The 23,158-nt window shown below is 43.3% G+C and overlaps 1 long non-coding RNA gene across 1 annotated transcript; it reads right to left on the reverse strand.

Annotated features, from left to right (window-relative positions):
- Positions 1–1,352: 1,352 nt before the first annotated feature.
- On the reverse strand, positions 1,353–10,068 carry LOC308593355. Its single transcript, XR_014010908.1, has 3 exons — positions 9,794–10,068; positions 7,220–7,358; positions 1,353–1,697 (listed from the first exon to the last, which is right to left on the reverse strand). It is a non-coding gene; the product is annotated as an uncharacterized lncRNA (long non-coding RNA).
- Between the last annotated feature and the right edge of the window lie 13,090 nt (positions 10,069–23,158).

The raw sequence follows: 23,158 nt of genomic DNA on the forward strand, positions 1-23,158 counted from the left end.
AAATATTTGGAGAAACTGCAATTGAAATTGATCCCAATTAAGTCCTAGATATGTCAAAGGGCAATAAAGTTCATTGTTATTAAATACAGGAATACTTTTTTCTCAGAAAAAGCTTTTAAGAGATATAAGCATCCTAATAAATATGGAGTTTTTTTAAAGAAAAGGAGAGCAGCAGGTTGAATGATCTATTCTTAAAATAAATACTAGAGTAGTATTCCCTTACAGTGAGCCTTTGTTAATATTGGTTAAAAGTATTTGTAAATCTATTATTAAAAAAAACAAAAACAGAAAAATGCTAAGGCTTCCAGGCCCACTCTGTTCACAAAACACTTTAGCCAGAGTGTTTGGAACTGAGCTGAGCATAAATGGAAATATTCTGGCTTCGCTGGTTTGAAGGACATAGATACTATCTAGATGGGTGGTGTTTTATAAAGCATTACGGATACCATAAATCAATTAAAGAACTTATTAAAGAATTATTACATCTACTGGTTTCTCACAGGAATAGGGAATCTCAGGCCTCTTTATCTCCCAAGCCATTCTTCTTTCCAGACCACACCCCTCACCAACATGCCTCTGCACGCTCCTTGAGTGCTTTTGCCTGACTGCACTGTGCCCTTGAACTGTGTGTGTGTGTGTGTGTGTGTGTGTGTAAACCCCAGAGTTTTTCATGGCTGGAATGTAGCCTACTGGTCAAAGGAATCACATATGGTCAAAAGTAAGGGTCAGGCATTTGTCTCTGGCCATGCCCACGACTGGTGTGTCATGTCTAGATAGTTGCCTACAAAATAATATGACCCTTGAGCTGAAGAACATTCCCAATTCATGCTTTAGGATAAGATAGCATTGGAGTTGTATAGTCTCCTTGTAATATTTGCTTTATTTGCAAATATATAAGCAGAGAATATTGGAAGCAAACGGACACTTCTGCATCACATCTAAGTGTAGGATTGCAGAGACCCAGGTTCAACATGAAGTTCACTGGGTGACCCTTGGCCAGTTACTGTCTTTCTTATCTTCCAGGTTATGGGGAGGAGAGAACCATATGTATGCCTCCTTGAGACGCTTGGGATAAAGGTGGAACAAAAATAAATAATATCTATATAACTGAATAACATCAGATTCCCAGAAAGATTTTCTGACTCCAGTTCATCTAGAGTTCATCTTCCATCAACTCAAGTCCTTGTTGCCCTTGTGTCTGTTTTTCATGGCAAATAACAACCCAGGCCGGATTTTTTGGCAGGAAACCACTACAGCCCCCCCCCCCCAAATTCAAACTGGGACCATGATCTGGATCAGGGTCCTGAACACCTGTTTTTCTTTCAAAGCAAAAGGAAGAGGTCAGCTTAAGCAAACTTTAAAAATAAGTTTAATGCAATGCATACTTTTGACCCTTCGATCTTTTTGAATAGGAACTATTTGCTCTTTGAGTTTAGCTCAGACCTCAGCTTATATCTGTGTCTTAAGGGATCCAAGATGGAATTTCAGAGAGATCATCTTCATTACGCCTGCTCGCATCTTCCTTTTCAGTATGTTGTGATCTCATCACCATAGTGTAGTCCTTGGAGGACGTGCCTGGGGTTTGTAGACAGTGTTGGAAAGTATCCTTTCAGAGTCTTTTTTTTGGGGAGTCATTGCTAGTTGTCTCAGAAATGCAGTTTGAGGTCATCCCTTGGATAATAGATGCATCTAGATTACTGGATAAGGTGGAAAGAGCAGAATTCTTAAGGCACTATTCCATAACAGTTGACAGAATCATTGTGCATTTTGGACATACAAAAATTATTTCTGACAGCCGCTGGCATGATACATTGCACAATGTTAATACATTAGCTTCTCCAGCAAGCTCTTTCCACGGCTGTATGTAGCAGGATGCGATGGAAGGATGGCTGGGCTGGTGGGGGTGGGGCAGGGAGAAGAAATCTGAATGGACATGTTGATGAACAGTAATAATTCTTGGATGCAAAGATCCTAGTTTGGAGCAAGTACCCTTTGGTGAAAGAACCCTGGCAAAGATTTAACATGGCAAAACAGGTAGAGAAGTAAATTGTGGAAATATAGGCTGTAAAAACTTTAAAAATGTGCCCCTCCAGAATGTCACCTTTAAAAGCTCCTTCCAGAGTTCCTCACTTTCCCTAGCACATGGTTAAAGCCATGTGGCTGAGCTGGAGTAACCAGCTCAGACTTCCTCACATACCAAATCCACAGGTAGACCAACAGAAACACTTGATTGCCCATTTCCTCCCAAGGTGAAGGGAAGTGACATAGCTAAGCCTGGCAGGACAGCTTATTTATTGTTTTAAGTAATCAATTAGACTTAAGCATGTTGGTTATATGAGGCTGGTTATCCCACAGGACCAACATTAGGCAATGTTTCTGTATACTTTCAGTGAAAGCATGTACACCCATTTACTGTACTTCCCTTAATACTTTGAAATAAGTACAGTGGTACCTTGGCTTTTGAACGTCTCGGAAGTCGAATGTTTTGGTTTTCGAATGCCAAAAACCCAGAAGTAACTGCTTTGGTTTTCGAACGCTTTTTGGAAGTTGAACGTGCCACATGGCTTCTGTATTGAGTTATCTGGAAGTAAATGCTTCCAGAAGTAAATGCTTCAGTTTTTGAACGTTCAGAAGTCAAAAGGTCTTCTGGAACGGATTACATTCGAAAACCGAGATATTTTGGAGAACTCAGAATAAACATTTCCCTTATTTCCCTGCTCCAATGATTTTTTTATTAATGGGCATACTTTAGAAAATAAAATATGCACCTTGCTAGCATTCTAAATATAAAATTTAGAATTCTAAATATAAAATTCGACAATTCTAAATAAAAAAATTATAATACACAAATTATACTATTAAATCACAATTACCATCTCAGTTTCAGATCAATATTTTCTAGTTTGCATTGGCTTGACTAAACTTTTCTCCCTCTCCTATTTATTTTATTTTATTTTACATTTTATTTTATTATACACAGTGTTGTGTGGCCATGTAGGTCATTTGCCCCCAGCTGATTCTGAAAGAGCCAACTTCTTATGTTTTGTAAACTATTTTGTGTCTTAGAACCATAGCCAAATATTTTGACAAGGAGACATAGACATGGCGGCATGTCTTAACAATAGCTATCACCTTAAGGTAATATTTTTGTATATTATCTTTCTGTTCTCCAAAAATGAAGGAAGAGTTGGCTGTGCTTTTAGAAAAAAAGTCAAGATTCAACTTTTTTTTCTTTTTTAAAGGAAGATGAGAATGTGTTACTAATTGTCTCTGGTGTTTATATTTCCAAGCAAAGACTCTCAGCCAATAAGTAACATTTCCAAATTGATTATGAGGCATGTTTGGAGGTGTATTTTCTTTAATGATTTCTTAAGTGAAAGCTTGGCCTGCCTGTGCCTATGTTTTGAGTAAGGATCAGCAACTGCCCTTTTTTGGATAAAAACTGAATCCAGCCCTGAGGAGGTGTAGATGAATAAAGGGACTGATATGAGACAGCTAAATCATGCATTGGCAGAAGCTTATTCCAAAACCTTTGTGTCAAATCCAAAAGCTTTGGGAAGAGCACTCTACACATTGGTTTAAACTCTGGTTGTTGTTGTTTTAAAAAATGCCCTTATCTATTCATTCCTGAAACCCCTGGATTTACCATTATAACTAAGAGCAAAATATGGCTTCTTTTGTCTGGTTACATAGGGAATGATTTTTATTGGAGGAATTAAAGTGAATGAAAATTGAAGCTATACTAAACGGATAATTGTTCTAAGCCAACAGCTGTGTACACATTACCATTTACTCTGGTTCCTGTGCATTCCCACCAGTGGCATAGGTTGCCAGCACCTGGGGCAAGGTGCAAAAGGGGGAAGTGGCATCACCAGGGGGAAGGGGGCTAACACATTGCTGTGGGTGCGCTTCCCCATTTTTAGTGCAACTTCTGAGATGCGGGCTCTCCCAGGAGGTGCTGGACACAGACTCCTTGGTGCCATGACTCACCCTGCACCAGCCACTTCAGCTCTCTGTAGAGCACCCACAGGAAGTTCCGCTGGCCCAGGCCAGGAGCTGGCATGTTGCCAGCCAAGGCTTGGTACAGCTTCCTCTTCATCCGTGCCAGGCCCCCACCCATGTATTTTTAGAGCAGATGTCAAAACTCAAGAGCTGGTCTGTGTTCCTCTTAGACAGCATTTTATTTATTTCCTCAGAAAGCCTTGAGTGATACAATTCCCCTTAAATACCCCTGGGAATGGTACTACATCCAGGCATTCTGGGGAAATGAATATAGTGGCTGTGAGCCTGGAAGTGAGTGCAGAATGGAGTCTCTGGGTTTCCTTTGGGCACATGGCTACCATATTTATTTTCCCAGAATGCCCATTGGAAAGCTGCTATTGTTAAAGCAATTTAACATTCAGTAGCCATAACCATTCTGGAGGGAATGATGCTTGGAGAAGGGCCTTCAAAGAAGATCTCAAAAAACACAAGTAGATAGACTGGTCCTTCAAGTACCCTGTTCCCAAGCCATGAATGACCTTAAAGGTAAAAGCCACCACTTTTCCTTAGGATATCCCTATTTTCACTGGAGAAATGTTGGAGGGTATGGAGTTATCCGACAACTGAGCTGTCTGAATGCAACCCTATATAGGGAAGGGTTTTTAAAATGTTGAATGTTTTATTATGTTTTTATATATGTTGGAAGCTTCCCAGAGTGGCTGGGGCAAACCAGTAAGATGTGTGGGGTATAAATAGTAAAATTATCATTATGGAATGGGACGTCCCTATTTTCATCAGAGAAATATTGCAGGGTATTCCATTGCCTAATCTGAACATTTACTGGTTTGAGTATTTAGTCCTAATATGAATAGAACAATGCAAAATAAGGATATTGAAATACCCATTTCCATAATAAAATGCTCTGCTGATAATATTTATTCATAAATCTGTTTTAAAATCATTGTGTACCTTGAACCTTCACATCGGAGTGAATGGATTGGAAGCTACATTGCTACTTGGCCTTAAACATCTCAAGAGACTTAAACGTTAACATCTGTTTTGTATTTAGCATTTGTGGAAGTGCTTGTTCTGGTAAAATGAAACTCTTAGCTAGTTAGTGACAAAAGAAAATAAAAACCTACCTTAGAAAAAGGAGGCTAGAAAGACTGCTGGATGTATGAATTCAAGGTTCCCAGACCACAAGAATTTTAATTGCCATAGCATATAAAGACTTCTTAGTTGAAGAGTGTGTAACAGAAGGCCTATTTAGTTATGTTTACTTTAGGCAGTGTAGCAATTAAGATTTCTGTGTACAGGAGCTATTCAGTGTAGGGTTTTTTTTTTAAAATTGACAGGGTTTTAAAGGCAGAACTACCTTCTGCTTTTCTCTAAATCAGTGGAAATGGTTTTCATAAGTATCCCACATGTCTTCCCCTTAGTGGATTAAACCAGTGTTCAATCGACACTGCCACTGCTTAGTATTTAATTTGGTGCTTAGAAGACTAAGAGAGCAATACTAATACTAATATCTGACAATCAGCATGTGCATTTTTCTATATTAAAGCTCAGCATTATTTCTCCTCTAATACAGATAGAGTACTGTTTCAACTGTGATTATTCCCCTGCTTGGCAGTTATACATTTAAGAAAAAATAAAGACTAACACTTTATTATTATTATTTTTTTAAGTCTTCCCAGAACTGTGTGAATTGAGGAAGCCATTTTGCAAATCCCCTTAGCATCCTTCATGCATTAGTTATATGAAGGTGATCCACGAATAGAAAAGTATGGTAAGCAGACTGAACCTTCTGGACCTGCCCCTAAAGAAAGATCATCTGAGCATGAACAGCTGCTCAGATGTAGACACCCTTTGCAGATGTCCATGCTCAGTGTACTCAGACATTAAAGCTAGGGATGCCCTGTGTGTGAAGATAGGAACACTGACAGAAGGTACAGCCCCACTTCCTCCTCTACCTGTGAATCCCCATTATATGATTGGGTGAATGTGTAAAGGTGTAATTCTCAAACAGATTTTATTATGAAGTTTTAGTGAGCCTCTCCACTCCCTCCATCCCAAAGTAGAATGTATAGAATATGGGGGGGGGGTACATGAACTTATTTAGCTGAATTTGCCTGGGTGCACACCTCAGCTATTTGTTGTAAAAATTTCCATACTAACAAGACAGACACTAGTGATGCTAATATTAAAATCTACTGAGGCTTGTGATTCTCTTGATGTCTTTTGAATTCCTTTTTACTACGAATGTAGCACTGTGAAATTTATTTGTGTGTGTATGTATGTATGTGTTTAAAAGTATTTCTACTGCACAGACACAAAAAATTAATTTCATTTGTCCCATGGATTTTATTGGCACCTCAGAAGTATCCTCATAGTTTCCTACTGTGCAGTAATTGAATTTTTGAAATATGAGTTTGCCCTCTGTTGGAAAAAGTAAGATGAGATTTGCAGCCTTTCATAGTATTATCTACTTTAAGACTTCTCTATTTTAGATGGGAACAAAAGGCACAGATGGATTGCAACCATAAATATGTGCAATATCCAAACTGTGTCTATCCCAGATAGTACAATGTTGTTTGATTCCTGTCTTGTAGTTCTGATTTATTTGTAACCCAAGTCTTATGTAATGAAACGTGCATAACAAAATGCCTATATGCTCAGGAAAAAAAATTAATTTTCATGCTGAACATAGCACACAACTATGTATGTGAGTCTCCCCCCCCCCAAAAAAAAGCTTTCTTTGTTTTAGGAAAACAGCCATTTATGAAATGGAATTTCCCCTATTTTTCATTTATGTTGCTTGTCTGTGCCTACAAATAAGCTTGTTTATCCCTTTAAAGGTCAGGTGGTGTGGATAACTAACCAGGCTCAGCCAACCTTGATTTTCCTTTGCCAAAAGCTGACCCCAGCTAGCTGCTTTTGTAATCAATGTATCTGAAGTACTCAAGAAACAAGTCAAACAAACCTACGGTCTGATTGTTATCTCAACTACATTAGTAGTTGACATCCTGGCAAAGAAGTTTGCTTGTTGGCAGGATTGTAGGCCTGCCTATTTGTAAAATAGGATATAAAAATCTGAATTTTAGGAACAGGTTGAGAATGACTTTTTCTTTTCCAACTATTAGAATGCAGTGAGTTGAAATACTAACATTTATAGAAGAGAAGGACTATAGGGGGTGTCAATTTTTAAACTGGGGAAATGTTCAGCTATTTTACTCACTGAATTTTATTTGCTGAACCAGTGTGTTGTACTAGGAGAGCCAGTGTGGTGTAGTTGTTAGATCCCTGGACCATGAGCTGGGAGACATGGGTTCAAATCCTGACTTGACCATTAAGTTCACTGGGTGGTCTTTGGTCAGCTGTGAAAAGGTGGGATATAAATGCAGTAAATAAATACTATCAGTCCTAGCTAGAATGTCCAGTGGTCAGGGGTGATGGGAGCCCATGGCATCTGGAGGGCTGTAGTTCCCCATCCCTAGCTTAAGAAAACCTACTATGAAAAGCTTTCCCAAATCTCTAACAAAGTTTAGGCTATCGGGCTGTCTGGCTCCGAAGCGCCCTCTCCGATTGCATGGAGCCCGGACAGCCCCGTGGTTTTCTTCGGAGCTGAGGGCGATGAAACAATCGCTGAGACGGCTAGAGCGTCGGTGGCAAAAAACTCACTCCGAATCTCACCGGACACAGGTTAGAGCTCAACGTCGAGCCTACCAAGTGGCGATAGCGACGGCGAAGAAGACTTTCTTCACCGCCTCTATTGCATCTGCAGAAAATAGTAGCAGGGGACTCTTTCAGGTGGTCCGCAATTTAACGGAACCACCTTTACCACCGGGGCCTTGTAAAGACCCCAAGATCTCCTGCAACGATTTTGCAAAGTTTTTTGCAGATAAAATCACTCATATTCGGAAGGAGCTAGACACCACCGTGGGAGCAGGGCTGGGGTGGGAGAGTGCTAGAGCCCTGTCTGGTCAAGTTGCATGGAATCAATTTCAATCCGTTACCCCCGAGGATGTGGACAGGCTGCTTGGACGAGTGAAACCAACCACCTGTCTCCTTGATCCTTGCCCATCCTGGCTTATAAAAGCTAGCCGGGAAGGGCTGGGCGATGGGCTCTGCGGGGTGGTGAATGCTTCCCTCTGTGAGGGAACATTCCCAGATCCGCTGAAAGAGGCGGTCATTAAACCGCTTCTTAAAAAACCATCTTTAGACCCGACCAGTATGGCCAACTATCGCCCAGTCTCAAATCTTCCATTCTTGGGCAAGGTGATTGAGCGTGTGGTTGCTGAACAACTCCAGGCACGCCTGGAGGATGCGGACCATTTGGATCCCTTCCAATCAGGGTTCAGGCCTCATCATGGGACTGAAACTGCCTTGGTCGCACTGGTTGATGATCTCCGGCGGGCTAGGGACAAAGGTGAGAGCTGTTTCCTAGTTCTGCTGGATCTCTCAGCGGCCTTTGATACAATCGACCATAACATCCTTCTGGACCGTCTAGAGGGGTTGGGAGCTGGGGGCACTGTTATACAGTGGTTTCGCTCCTTTCTCCTGGGCCGTGTTCAGAAAGTGGTGGTGGGGGATGAGTGTTCAGACCCTTGGGCCCTCACTTGTGGGGTGCCTCAGGGTTCCGTCCTCTCCCCCATGCTTTTTAACATCTATATGAAGCCGCTGGGAGAGATCATCAGGGGGTTTGGACTGGGTGTCCATCAATATGCAGATGATACCCAGCTCTACCTTTCTTTCAAATCAGAACCAGTGAAGGCGGTGAAGGTCCTGTGTGAGTGCCTGGAGGCGGTTGGAGGATGGATGGCGGCTAATGGATTGAAGTTGAATCCTGACAAGACAGAAGTACTGTTTTGGGGGGACAGGGGGCGGGCTGGTGTGGAGGACTCCCTGGTCCTGAATAGGGTAACTGTGCCCCTGAAGGACCAGGTGCGTAGCCTGGGAGTCATTTTGGACTCACAGCTGTCCATGGAGGCACAGGTCAATTCTGTATCCAGGGCAGCTATCTACCAACTCCACCTGGTACGCAGGCTGAGACCCTACCTGCCCACTGACTGTCTGGGCAGAGTGGTGCATGCTCTAGTTATCTCCCGCTTGGACTACTGCAATGCGCTCTACGTGGGGCTACCTTTGAAGGTGACTCGGAAACTACAGCTAATCCAGAATGCGGCAGCTAGACTGGTGACTGGGGGCGGCCGCCGAGACCACATAACACCGGTCTTGAAAGACCTACATTGGCTCCCAGTACGTTTCCGAGCACAATTCAAAGTGCTGGTGTTGTTAAAGCCCTAAACGGCTTTGGCCCAGTATACCTGAAGGAGCGTCTGCACCCCCATCATTCTGCCCGGACACTGAGGTCCAGCGCCGAGGGCCTTCTGGCGGTTCCCTCGTTGCGAGAAGCGAAGCTACAGGGAACCAGGCAGAGGGCCTTTTCAGTGGTGGCGCCCGCCCTGGGGAATGCCCTCCCATCGGATGTCAAGGTGATGGACAACTACCTGACATTCAGAAGACATCTTAAGGCGGCCCTATTCAGGGAAGCTTTTAATGTATGATATTTTAGTGTTTTTGGTTTCTGTGGAGGCCGCCCAGAGTGGCTGGGGAGACCCAGCCAGATGGGCGGGGTACAAATAATAAATTATTGTTGTTGTTGTTGTTGTTGTTGTTATTATTATTATTATTATTATTATTATTATTATTATTATTATTACTGAGCATTCAGGAAACTAAAACAACAGCACACATTATTAAAATACATAATGGTGCCTTTAATACAAATTACTAATAAATATATACTTACATCAGTACCTCCCCCTTCTGACACACCTCCCCACCCAGGACTGACTGCCTCTCACCCACTGCCCAAACAAACTCACAGATCCCGCCCCCCGAATCTTACAACAAAGAGGAGTTCTAGAAGCTGCTGACATCACCCTTGTCTCTCACTCTAGGTTTGCTTTCATGGAGAGGCAGGCATCCTTGGGCTGCCCCCAGCACTCAAATCAGCCATACAACACACACCAATCCCAGGCTACAGCACATCTGGTTTAGTGAGTTTTCCAAGGAGTCCAAAGGATGGCACTCACAGCTCTTTCTCTGGCCTTTGTACATAATCTCTTTTCTGGCTGCTTTGCTGTCCCTACAGCAGGGGTTGCTTTTTCATATCTATAGTATTAAAGTGATAATTAGTTGTGTTGATCCCCAAAAGGTAGGGGTACAAAACAAGCATAGCATCTATTTGTGTCTAGTACAGGTCCTCAGGATTTGACCCTACTTCTGCACATAGCTCCCTTCGGAATGAACTTTTGATGACACAATCTGTAAAGCTGCATGCTTAGGCATAAACCAAATGAAGCTGATTTGGAATATTCAGTACAGACCTTCTGGAAGACTACTGCTTTAAGATTTCTGTATACCAGAGCTATTCAGCATACATTTTCCTCTCTTTTAATTGGACAGAACTACCTTTTACCAGAAAAGCTCACTACACCTTATTGTCAATGAAAGAGCAGAATGTGAGTTGAAATTTTTAAGCAGCCTGCAGCTCAAGAACTCAGAAACATTAGAGCATACACAAGCATCACATTTTTCTCCTCTGTGGGTATATGGTTCCCCCCCCTTTACTTACCTCACTTTCCCCTGGTGAATGAGGTAATCTCTACATTATAAATTTGTAAAGGCCTTTAGGAGCCTCTGATATGCAAGATGCTTGATAAGTAGAAGGTAATAATGTTTCACTTTGGACTTTTGCCTTCCTGGATAAATGAGCTGTTTCAGAGTGTATGGTACTCCTTTTTACACAGCTCCAAGTTGCGCATAAATATTGTGATCCAGGTAAATTAATGTGGGTTTTTTCCTAGGCTAGGCTAGGCATGTGTATTTAGGTCTCTGCTATGGGGTACTCTTTATGGGGGCCATGACCTCCGATCGCGTTATAGTTCTTGTGACTTAATGTAAGTACTTTTTATATCAAGTACCTATAATATTCCCATATAATCAATGAGACTTTAGAGTGTTTGGACATGCCTGGATCACAATAATTTTTACATTAGCACTAGTGATAGACAGTCCACAGAACCCCAAGCTCAACACGTAGTTAATTAGTTTTTCTCCACCATTCTTGGAGACACAGAATGTTGGTTGTCCAAGTCTCACCGCAATACGTGCCTTCTTTAAGGGAGGACCCGATTTCTCATTTTTCCAGTTTTAAATTCAGATCTCCACATTTTGCAGCAATTTGCTTTTTAAAAAACAAAACAAAAAAAACCTTTCAAAAATTCACCAGCGTTTTAGTGTGATTTTTTTCCTAGTAAGCATATATTTATATGCAATTTTGGCTAATGAGCATTATTGAAAGCAATTTTCTCTTATAGTTAATGTATGTGGTGAATGTAATGCAAGCTGGACTCAAACTTCAGAAGCTGTTTCAGCTTGGCTCATATTAGAGGCAGAATTTCCAAACTGAGATATTTTGGCACCTGATCTCCCCTAATTCTGAATCTGTTATATCACTGATTTGAATACCGCACATTTTTTTAGTATATGTCATATGAGACAAGACTGATTAATTTATTTATGGTAATGCATTTTTGTCTGTATAAAGGTTTTAGCCAGAAAGTGGGGTCATGACTTTCATTTTTTTATGAATATTGCTTCCAGATAATTACTTCTGACATCTGCCACTCCTGTCCCTCACTGTTACAGTGAACATGTAGAATTTTTAGCATTAAAATGAGACTGTGGGCTGTGAAATAAGGCATCAACCTGCCCTCAACTGATCAGTAGTGCTGAAGCCACTTGTTAAATTGTTTAAATGTGAATCTTTTATATATTAAGAGAAACCAGGAAAAGGCCCTATCCTTGCACTGGAAATTGCTAAGATACGGACTGTGAGGGTGACTACTGAGATATTTGCAGTCTGTGAATTACCACTGGAATATGAAACAATTCACAAGCACAGAAAGCAAAGATCTCTTTTTGCTGATCTATCTTATTTTATAAAATATAGCTACACATGTCACCAGACATTTGCTTAATTTCTCGCTTAATTGGGTAAAAAAGAATAAAATGTATTCCACAAATTCCACAGCTGTGTCCCAGGGGTGTGCTGTCTGGCTTCTCTGGTGTTTGTCCAGGCAGCTCGGCAGAGGCAGTACATGAAACAGAAAGATCAGGCAAGATTTGCTTTGACATGTTGCTGCTGATCCCACCCGTCTCAGAAGCACAATAGTGGATCAATCTTAGGAACACTCCCAGTAAGTCTGGTTCAGCCTCCACTCTAGTGAAATGGGTCAAGGGCAAGAAAAAAGTTTCACAGGTATAAAATGAAGAGCAAAAATGTAAAGGAAAACTGTAATTATTTTCACAATGGACTGGTGTTGTTTATAGGAATCTGTTTGGTGACTCAGCTTATTAGGATAGGCTTTGCATAGCTTTCAAAGCACTGGTGCTCACATACTTGCCTTCTTCCTAATATGCACCTGAAGTTACCAATTATATTGCTTTTTTGTTAAACACTTCCATAAATTTGGGTAGCGCAAGTGCTAATTCTCACTAACCCCACAGAAAGATCATTTGTAATAAGAATAAGAATTTATTATTTATACCCCACCCATCTGGCTGGGCTTCCCCAGCCACTCTGGGCGGCTTCCAAAAAAATATTAAAATACTGTAAGACATCAAACATTAAAAGCTTCCCTAAACTGGGCTGCCTTCAGATGTCTTCTAAAAGTCTGGTAGTTGTTGTTCTCTTTGACATCTGGTGGGAGGGCGTTCCACAGGGAGGGCGCCACTACCGAGAAGGCCCTTTGTATTTGCATTGTACATAATTTTTCAGATTAAAAAACAACAAACCCAAATCCAATTCTGTCCATGCGAACAGAATCTATAATGTAGAATCTATAATAAATCTGCAAATGGAAAGCTCTTGAGATTTATTTTTAAGGGCTAGGATATGGCACCATCAGTCAGGGTCACATCAGCTGTGCTAAATCTCCCACGGCGACCATATACTTCAGATGCAGCTCTTATATTCCAAATCTTGTGACACAAAACAATCAAATGAATATGGATCTATTGTTTACCTGAATTGCTGGTACCTTTATTGACTTTTCCTATAAAAATGTGGTGATCAGTACAGTTCTGCCATCTGACTGAGGAATGTGGTACCTCTGGTCTATGAATACTAACACTGAAATTCAGGCATGCTGAGTTGCCTCCAACATGCCACCCCAACCCAGCCAGGCTGTCTCTGCCTGCCAACCCGCACCTCCTCAACGCCAGCTTCCTTACCTTCGCTGCATTGCTGGTGGAGGACGTGCCAGCACATGAAAATATTTTTAGGAGGGGGACTCCTTGAAAATATGGGGGCTGGCCCCCATGCCCCCCCCCCAATAGCCAGTGCTGGAATTAAACTTGCATAGTCCATATTCAGAACACATATTTGAATATGGGTTACTTGTACAGTACTAATGTCAATATACACCTTCAATGGTATGTACAGAAACCTTTCAGCTGAATACTTCAGGCCTATTCAAATTATTATTCCTTGAAGAAGCAATAGGGAGTTAGAGGTAATGAAGAAAGTGTATGAAACATTAATAATAATAATAATAATAATAATAATAATAATAATAATAATGCCGTTGTTTAAATGAAAACAAAACTAATGACATGGCTGGCTAGAGAGAAAGCCCCTCTCTGCTTGTAACAAATAGTGCCATCATAACATAGCATCAAAATCAAAAGTGGAAATTGATGCACTGATTCAGATTCCTTTAATAATTTATTACTTGTCTATATATCTCTGGTGGATTCATTACAGGAATGAATATGATTCCCTTTGTTAGAAGAGGAAGCCTACGTGAACATCATAATTTGTACATAATATTTTATTCAGAAAGTACCATAATGTGATTGTGTAATTCCAAGTCAACAGAAGAATTAGCCTGTGGTAAACAACGAGGCTATCAGGTGAAAGCCTTTGTAAATGTATCCTTGGAGTGTATGCAGTCTCAGGGATTATGTAAGTGTTCTTTAGTATTACACTGCCAGGTAAAATGCTATACCTACTGCTAAAGAAATCAATTTCCTAGCCACATGGTTCTGAGGTCACCATGTCTTTTGCTTCAATGATAAGTCACCAGGAATTATGGATTTCCAATGCCAGTGTTGATAGCTGCAATGTTCAAGATGGCAAAGAAATACAATACATTGTATCCATTCATAAAAGCATCCTCCAAACTGATCACAACATTAGATAATTACAACAGACAACATGGTTGGCTATCAGATGACACCAAAAAATCACTAGCAGAGCACACCTATACTCACGTTATGCTGAGACCAGAGATACACCACTGCTATGCTGTAGAATGACATGTCCAATACTAGAAGTAAGGCCTTTGTGGGGGGCGGGAACCATATACTGCCATATCTTTGCCAGTAGAATGGCTCTGACCCTGGCTTGTTCCATCAGCATGTCTGGTGTTCAGGTGATGTATCTGGCAGGGCGGTTGCATATCAGGTGTTTGTCCGGTGTAGTAGTGCTTATGCTGCAAATATTTAGTTGTTCAGCTGGAGAATCTTGATTATAGAATTGCACCCTAAAGCTCTTCTGCAGTTTCAACAAATAGCAGTTTGGCTTATCTTAAGGTAAAGGTAAAGGGACCCCTGACCGTTAGGTCCAGTCGTGACTGACTCTGGGATTGCGGTGCTCATCTTGCTTTATTGGCCGAGGGAGCCGGCGTACAGTTTCCGGGTCATGTGGCCAACATGACTAAGCCGCTTCTGGCAAACCAGAGCAGCGCACGGAAACACCGTTTACCTTCCCGCAGGAGTGGTACCTATTTATCTACTTGCACTTTGACGTGCTTTCAAACTGCTAGGTTGGCAGGAGCTGGGACCGAGCAACGGGAGCTCACTCTGTCGCGGGGATTCGAACCGCCAACCTTCTGATTGGTAAGCCCTAGGCTCTGTGGTTTAACCCACAGTGCCACCCACGTCCTCTTGGCTTATCTTACCCCCCATTATATGAAAGCTGAAAAGACCAATAAGGATTATAAACCCCACATTATTATTGGGGTGCATATGGCAGCTGAGACTGAAAAATAGTGCCTTGCCTAAGGTTATCAGGTGAGCTCACACATGCACCCTACTTTTTCTCCCCACAAAGATACTTGTGCATTTAGCATGCATATATACCTTGTTTGTAGGCTCTTTAATTGCCTAGACTAGAGCAAGTTTCACACAGTGTGTGGAACCAGAGACTTGGCTTAAAATATAGGTGCTCCTGACTTATGAAAGGTTTAGTGCCTTCTCTAGGTTGGACAAGAAAGACCCTTCTCTGAAATTATGGAAAGATATTGCCCATGCAGACACAACAAAGTTATATGGACCAATGGTCAAACTTATTATAAGCTGATTTATAATGTTAGATTTTCAAGGAAGGGGACAATGGCCACTCCTCTCCTTCTTTAATGGAATCTTTGATGCAGCTTTCAGAGGCAAATAAAATTCTACATATACATTGGGCATCAAGATTTATTTGAACCAAAAGATAGCCTCCAAAAGCTAATGACAATTTCAAGCCAAATATGTATGTTTTCCCTATTAAAAATATGACAAAAATGTAGAAGGGGATTTTCAGATAATATCCATGGACCTTATACATATATCTGATTCTATGAATTACATACCCTAAAAAAAAATTGCCCTAAAATATGTGTACATTATTCAACAATTCCTCATGATGATGTGACAGTCTGGGAACTGGATCTGGGTGGACTTTGCGGTTTCTATCTGTATTACATTTCAACCTTGTTTAAGCAAACTATGTGCTCCAATGTTTCTTGATGCATTCCAGAACTGTAGGAGAGGAATCCATATTGGCATCTTGTCAATCTCATTGCATTGTAGTTTGAACACTTGGGTCATGTAGATATAAAAAATGAAGAATATTCAACTGTTGTTTGCCTCTCTTGAAGAAAATGAGTTAGTTATACTATGGTCATGTGGAAGAGTGACTTCTTTTTCCAGTTCTCTAATCCAGTCCTAGCACAAGATCCAGTCCTAGCACATCCAGTCCTACCTCCCTCAGGTAGGTGGGGGCACTTCTCCTCTCCCTGCTGCTGCCTGCCCACCTTCTCTTTTCATGATGCCAGAAGTGTCTCCCCTTCACCCTTCACCCCCTCACTTACTTAAAAAAAAACTTTTTTCATAGTTATCACATTAACAGCAGTGCTCGCAATTTCTCTCCCACAGTGAAAAAGGGTGTTGTGACAAGCTGCCATGGTGGTCCAGGTATTCTCCTCTTCACCTCACTCTGAAGGATGTCCTTGGCCCTTCAGAGCAAGTGGAGGAGTTGAGAAAGAGTCTTGCCTCATCAAGTGGCTGGCTAAGCAGGTAGGCATATGCTGAGGCAAATGGGGGGCTGGTAGATGCCCATTTGTTGTTCTCCCACCCCCACCTGAGACAATGGTCTCATTTAGCCTCTGGTTTAGTTCGGCCTTGTCAGTGGTTCTTCTCAAGCTACTCCACTAACATCTAGATCCAGGAACCTGAATGCAGACCTATCAACATGTTCCCTTTCCTCCTTTCATGGGAGGAGGAAAGCACTCTGAAAATTGTAGCTCTGCGGAGGGAATAGGGACCTCCTAATAACTATCAGCACCCTTAATAAAACTACAGATCACAGGATTATTTGGGGAAATACAGTGCTTTAAATGTAAGGTGTGGATGTGGCCTATTCATAGACAAGCATAGATTCTCCTGCTCCTTTAAAAAGAAAATATATTCTGATCTAATAATCTAGAATTTGAAGGAACATTCTGTTGCTACTGATACTCATTCAGCTGAGCCAAACTTTAGAATTCAAGTCTATAGGTTTCCTGTAAATGTACAGTCTTAGAACTGGCAGAAATCTGAACTCATTTTAAAGAAAAAAGATGGTTTATTGATCCTTTCTCCTTGAAAAGATACCTTTTGACAACATAAACATATTGATATGGCTGAAAGCTAAGAATTGATTCTTTATTAAGATTGTGAATCCTCTACTCTATATAATGGAGTAATGCTAGCTTTTAGGATCTATGGACTATCCTACAGGTGCTTTCTGGATAATCCCAAAACAAAAATACTCCAGGTCAGTGACAGAGAACCTGTGGCCCTTTGAATGTTATTCGACTACAACTCTCATCATCATCACCATTGGTCATGCTGACTGGAGCTGATGGGAACTGCAGACCAACAACATCTGCAGAGCCACAGGTTACCACACAAATATCAAACTATTCCAGTTTATTGCTATCTATGGTCTTATTTTCATTCATATTCAGCTTCATGAATCAGCAATAGGCTGGTCACTTTTTCTTGCCGGTGTGACTACAAAAGTGAAAGCTTGATTTGCACTTGAAAAATCCTTGTACAGTGGTGCCCCACAAGACGAATGCCTCGCAAGACGAAAAACTCGCTAGACGAAAGGGTTTTTCGGTTTTGCGTTGCTTCGCTAGACGAATTTCCCTATGGGCTTGCTTCGCAAGAGAAAAACGTCTTGCGCTTTTTTCTTAAAACCGCTTGAAGAGGCGCAGTTGCGACGGGCCGTGCTTCGCAAGACGAAAAACATCGCAAGACGAAAAGACTCGCGGAACGAATTATTTTCGTCTTGCGAGGCACCACTGTATAGCATTGAGGCCTCTCAGTCTAGAGTGTGTCCTGGCCCAAGTTTTGTCACAACCGCAACTAACCAGGCTGCTAGGCCAGCTTGGTAACCCATTCCAAGCGGAAGTCTGTTGGTCATTATTCATTGGTCCTGCATCCAAGATTGGTGGTAGATTATAGTCTTTGTGGCTAATAGCCATCAATAGCCTTCTGTATGACTGGAATGTCCAATGGACATATTGAGTCATGCTTGGAGGCTCAAACTGGAGATTAATATTTTCTACTAGGTTCTTAGGTAGCTAATTTCAGGTGTGTGGTTCCAAGAAAAGCACCAAATATCATAAGATTCATGACAGAACCTTCCTTAAAATTGTAGCAGTTTACCCTGACAAACATGTTGGGAACATAAATAAATAAATAATCTGTGCATGAACTGTTGAGGAAGACTTTTTAAAATCTAAAAAAAACCAAATTCAATATCTCAACAGACTTTTCATGATTAAATTAGTAACATACAAGAGGCTAATACAGACTATGATTCATTGATGTATATTCTTATTAACTTACAGAAATTCAAGTTAACTTGCACTGCCTCTTCTTAACCAGAAAATTTTTAGCTAGCCAACAAATTATTTGATTTCCTCCTTGTGTAAAAATGCCTGCAGCTTCCTTTTGAACTGATTAATTGTGTGCACGTCTACACATTTATTTAATTATGTGTAAAGCGATCCCACTTATTTCTGATATTTGAATCGGCTTACACAACTTTTTCTGGTAGTCTGGCAAGATGCGATGGGCCACTGATACAATCATATCTGAGTGCCCTTTCAATGCTGCAGAGATCAAGCTGCACCTGACCTGCAGGCAATGAAACAGACATAGGATTTCTTGTGAAGGTGACCATACTCTAGAGCACACAATCATGCCTAGTGCATGATAGTGAAGGCAGCTTTTCGGCCTCACAAGTAGCCATCCAACAGAGTTTTTTGGGCAGCCCAGAAATTATTGACATAATTTCGGCACATGGTACTGTACAACCCTCAGAGGCCTGCTATGACAAAATTGCATTGTATTATGGGGTGAGTCAGTGCTATTTTACATCAATATGAAGTAATTGGGTTACAGTCTTTAGGAGATTTGGAGCATTGTATCCTCAACATGCTGGTGTTGCCCAGCTCTTTTCCCCGGTTATGTCTGAATCAGATGAGCCTGTATAGACCATGAACCAGTGTCTGGATGCAATAATGGGCTGGATGAAGGCCAGTCAACTGAAATTGAATCTTGGCAAGACAGGGGTGTTTCCAAAGTCTGGGAGCTGAGTTGCATGCCTGTCCTGAATGGTGTTGCAGTCCCGAGGAACAGACACACAGTATGGGAGTGCTCCTTGATTTGTCTTTGTTCCTGGAAGTCCCAATACCTTTTACCAGCTTTGGCTTGCACACCACTTATACCCATACCTGGAGTGGAAAAGCCTGGTGTCAGGGAACTGCCATCGGAGCATCAGGCGGTGGAGGGTCTCAGGGAGGAAGAAAGAGACTCAACAGCTGAGGCAGGAACCAGCAGGGGGAGGAGTGGAGCTCTGAGGGAATGCGAGCAGGAGGGAGGGCTCAGAGACGCTTCCAGCGAGAACAGTGGGGAGGTATCGGAGTCTCCCATAGGGAGACCCACACCTCGCCGGAAACTGTCACGCCGTGAGTCCAGGAGACGCGTTTCCGTTAAGGAGCTTCTTTGCTGGAAACGCTTCCGCAGACAGCCACTGTCAGACTCTACGAGTGACTAAGAGCAGACATGTTTGTGGAGCTCTGTCACACACAGAGGTTTGTGGAGTCGCACAAACTCTGAGGGAGCACGATTTTACGCACAAGCAGCTAATCATCCCATTACAGCAGTCTGACAGTCTCTGTACGCTGCCTGTGCAGGAGAAAGCATCATGAGCGAACCAGCCGGCACCGGAGGAGCAGGAGTTGGAGCTGGTCCAAGCTTGGAAGAAAGGTACCGAGCGTTGGAAGTCCAACTTGCGCTGCAGACGGCGAGGCTTGAGGAGAGAAGGGCTCAGGATGCAGACAAGAAGGGGAGAGCCACTCAGTTCCCCAGAAAGGTACCAGGATTGGTGCAGAAGTTTGGGGGGGACCCCAAGGATTACCATGCCTTTAGGACAGAGATGCAATATGCCCTTAATGTGCAGTTCGATGAGTTCCCTGATGAGGAATCGCGAGTTGCTTTCGTAATTGGGCATCTTGAGAAAGGGGCGCGGGACTGGGTTCGACCCCTAATGGCAACGCACAATGACGTCCTAAAGGACACGATGAAGTTCTTTAGAGCAATGGATATCATGTTTTCCAGCGATATTGAGGAAGGGGTGGTGCGCAGACAGCTAATGGCTTGCAAGCAGGGAAGCCGATCTGTCCGTGAGTACTGGACTGAGTTTACCATGCTGATTCACAGACTGGGTTGGGATTTATCGGCTGCACCCATTCAGATGCTATTTGAAGAAGGTCTTTCTTCGGCTGTGAAAGACGAGCTGTCCCGGAGCCCCAGGGCGGTGTCTATGGATCAGCTGACCAAATCCGCGCTGACCATAGGAGCGCGTCAGGAGGCAAGAGCCTTGGAGAGGCGGGAAGGGAGAGGGGAACGTTGGAAGGAGTTCCGCATTCCAGACATTCCTGAGCCAGCTTTCCCGCCGGCAGAGCCGATGGAAATCGGAACAGCGCGCGCGCGCGCATTTTCAAAACCCAGTGAGGGGGTTAAGAAGGAGGGAAAAGGCGCCCGGAAATGCTATCTCTGCCAACAGCCAGGCCACTTTGCCAGAGTCTGCCCCCAGAGGAAGGAATGGCAAGGGATGGTGGGAGCTGTTGAGGGAGGAGAGCAGGGAGAAACGGAGCAGGTAAAAGCCAACGCCTGGTTGCCACAGTCGGGGCACTGCAGCCAGGCCAAAGAGCAGTGAAAGTGCCCGTGCCAGAAGCTCCTCAACCTGCTCTAGTTATTGATGTGTCGCTAGAGCTGCAAAATGGACACCCCCTAAAAATAAAGGCGCTGTTGGACTCAGGCAGCTCCTGCAATTTTATGAGCAAGGAGTTTGCTGCTGAACACCAGATACAGACTATCCCTTTAAGCAACCCCCTGCAGGTGACCACGATCGATGGCAGGGAGTTGTTGGGAGGAGGAGTCAGCTTGCAGACCGTCCCAATGATAATGAGGGTGGCAAGGCACACAGAACTGATAGCGTTTAATGTGGCCACCTTGGGAGGCGCTCCCATTATTTTGGGAATGAGCTGGCTAGCGCTACATGATCCGCTGGTGGGCTGGCATCAAAGAGTGGTTTCCTTTGGTTCAGCACATTGCTTAGAACACTGCAAAGGGGAAAAGGGGTCAGCAGGGGCCCAAGCCACCCTAGCAGGGACGGAAGTAATGGAGAAGGTGAAGGTACCACCACAGTATGCAGATCTCAGCGACGTGTTCAGCGAGAAGGAAGCTGACCAACTACCCCCTCATAGGCCCTTTGATTGCCAGATCAATTTACTCCCTGGAGCACAGCTTCCTGTGGGCAAGTTGTATGCCATGTCAGACAGAGAAATGCAGGAGTTGCGAGAATTTATTGACAAGAACCTGAAGAGGGGCTTCATCAGAGAGTCCAAAGCAGCGGGGGGTAGCCCAGTGTTTTTTGTGGATAAAAAGCACACGGACAAGCCGAGACTTGTATGTGATTTTAGGAGGTTAAATGCAGTGACTGAACCAGTGACTTTCCCTATGCCCAGGATTGATGATATTTTGACCAGGGTGAGGAAGGGAAAGATTTTTACAAAGCTGGATCTAAGGGGGGCGTACAACCTGATACGTATAAGGAAAGGGGATGAATGGAAAACCACCATGTTTACCCCTTTGGGGGCATTTGAATATCTCGTTATGCCTTTTGGATTACAAGCAGGCTCAGCGTGCTTTCAATCTTTTATGAACCACGTACTGGGTCCTTTGCTCTACAAGAATTGCGTTGCCTTCCTAGATGATGTGTTGGTGTATTCGGAGAATGAGGAGCAACATGTGAGAGACGTCAGAGAAGTGTTGAGCAGGCTGCAAGCCAACAGGCTGTGGGTGAAACTGGAGAAGTGTCAGTTTCATACCAAGGAGGTGGAATTCCTGGGGTACCGCCTGTCAGACAAGGGATTGGCCATGGATCCCGGTAAGGTGCAGGCAGTGCTGGAATGGAAAACACCCAAAACCAAGAAGGATGTGCAGAGGTTCCTAGGGTTTGGAAACTTTTATCGTAAGTTCATCCGAAACTTCGCCCACCTGACGGCGCCCATTACGGACTGTCTCAGCAGTAAAAAGAAGTTTGTATGGACGGCGGAGGCGGAGCGAGCGTTTGAGGAACTGAAAAGGGCCTTCGCCTCGGAAGAACAACTTCTGCATGTGGACTTACAAAAGAAGCTGAGGGTCGAAACAGACGCATCTGACAGAGCCATAGGGGCGGTGCTTCTTCTGCAGTCGGGGAAGGAGGAGTCAGAGTGGCGACCGTGTGCCTTCTTTTCGCGAAAGCTGAACAAATCCGAAAGGAACTACACGGTGTACGACCGGGAACTTCTTGCTATTCATGAGGCTTTCCGGAAATGGAGGCACCTGCTAATTGGTGCACAACATAAGGTGCAAGTGTGCACGGACCATAAGAATCTAGAGTATTGGAGAACTGCGCGAGTGCTCAACCAACGGCAGTTGAGATGGGCCCAGGAGTTCTCCAAATTTAACTTTGAGATTTGTTACGTGCCAGGCCCAGAGAACGTTAGGGCGGACGCTCTCTCACGCAAACCTGAATATTTGGAGGGGGAGGGAGCACCCGAAGAGACCCATGTCATTCCAGAGGACCGCTGGGTGTGTGGGGCGGCATTGGTGGGGCAAAGGGAGTTGGTAGAGGGTACGGTGCATGATGAATACGCCCAGGACAAACTCAGGGGTCTCAGGAGGGAGGGAGACAAACCCGGGGGTTTTGAGGAGAGAAACGGGGCATTGTACTACAAGGGAGCGTTATATATACCCGAAGGGGAATTGAGGGAGAAGGTACTCAAGCAACTGCACGATAGCCCCACAGCAGGGCATTTTGGGCAACACAAAACCATGTGGCTGGTTACCAGGGAATTTTGGTGGCCCAAGGTCAGGGAAGATGTGCGGGAGTATGTGAGAGGGTGTGAACAATGCCAACGAGCCAAGGGGGAGAGGCGGGCACCGGCAGGTTTATTAGAACCACTACCTACACCTGAAAGACCGTGGGAAGCAGTGGCCATAGATTTTATGACTGATCTGCCAAGGTCTAGAGGGAAAACAGCCATCATGGTTGTGGTAGACCTGTTAACTAAAATGGCCCACTTTATAGCCTGCTCACATGCGGTCACAGCAGAAGAAACAGCCAAATTGTTTGTAGAAAATGTGTTTAGGTTGCATGGCGCCCCCTTGAGGGTGGTTTCAGACCGAGGGAAACAATTTACTTCCAGGTTCTGGAGGAAGCTCATGAGCTTACTGC

This window comes from Podarcis bocagei, assembly GCF_964188305.1.
Source record: "Podarcis bocagei genome assembly, chromosome: 8".
Taxonomy (NCBI): Eukaryota; Metazoa; Chordata; class Lepidosauria; order Squamata; family Lacertidae; genus Podarcis; species Podarcis bocagei.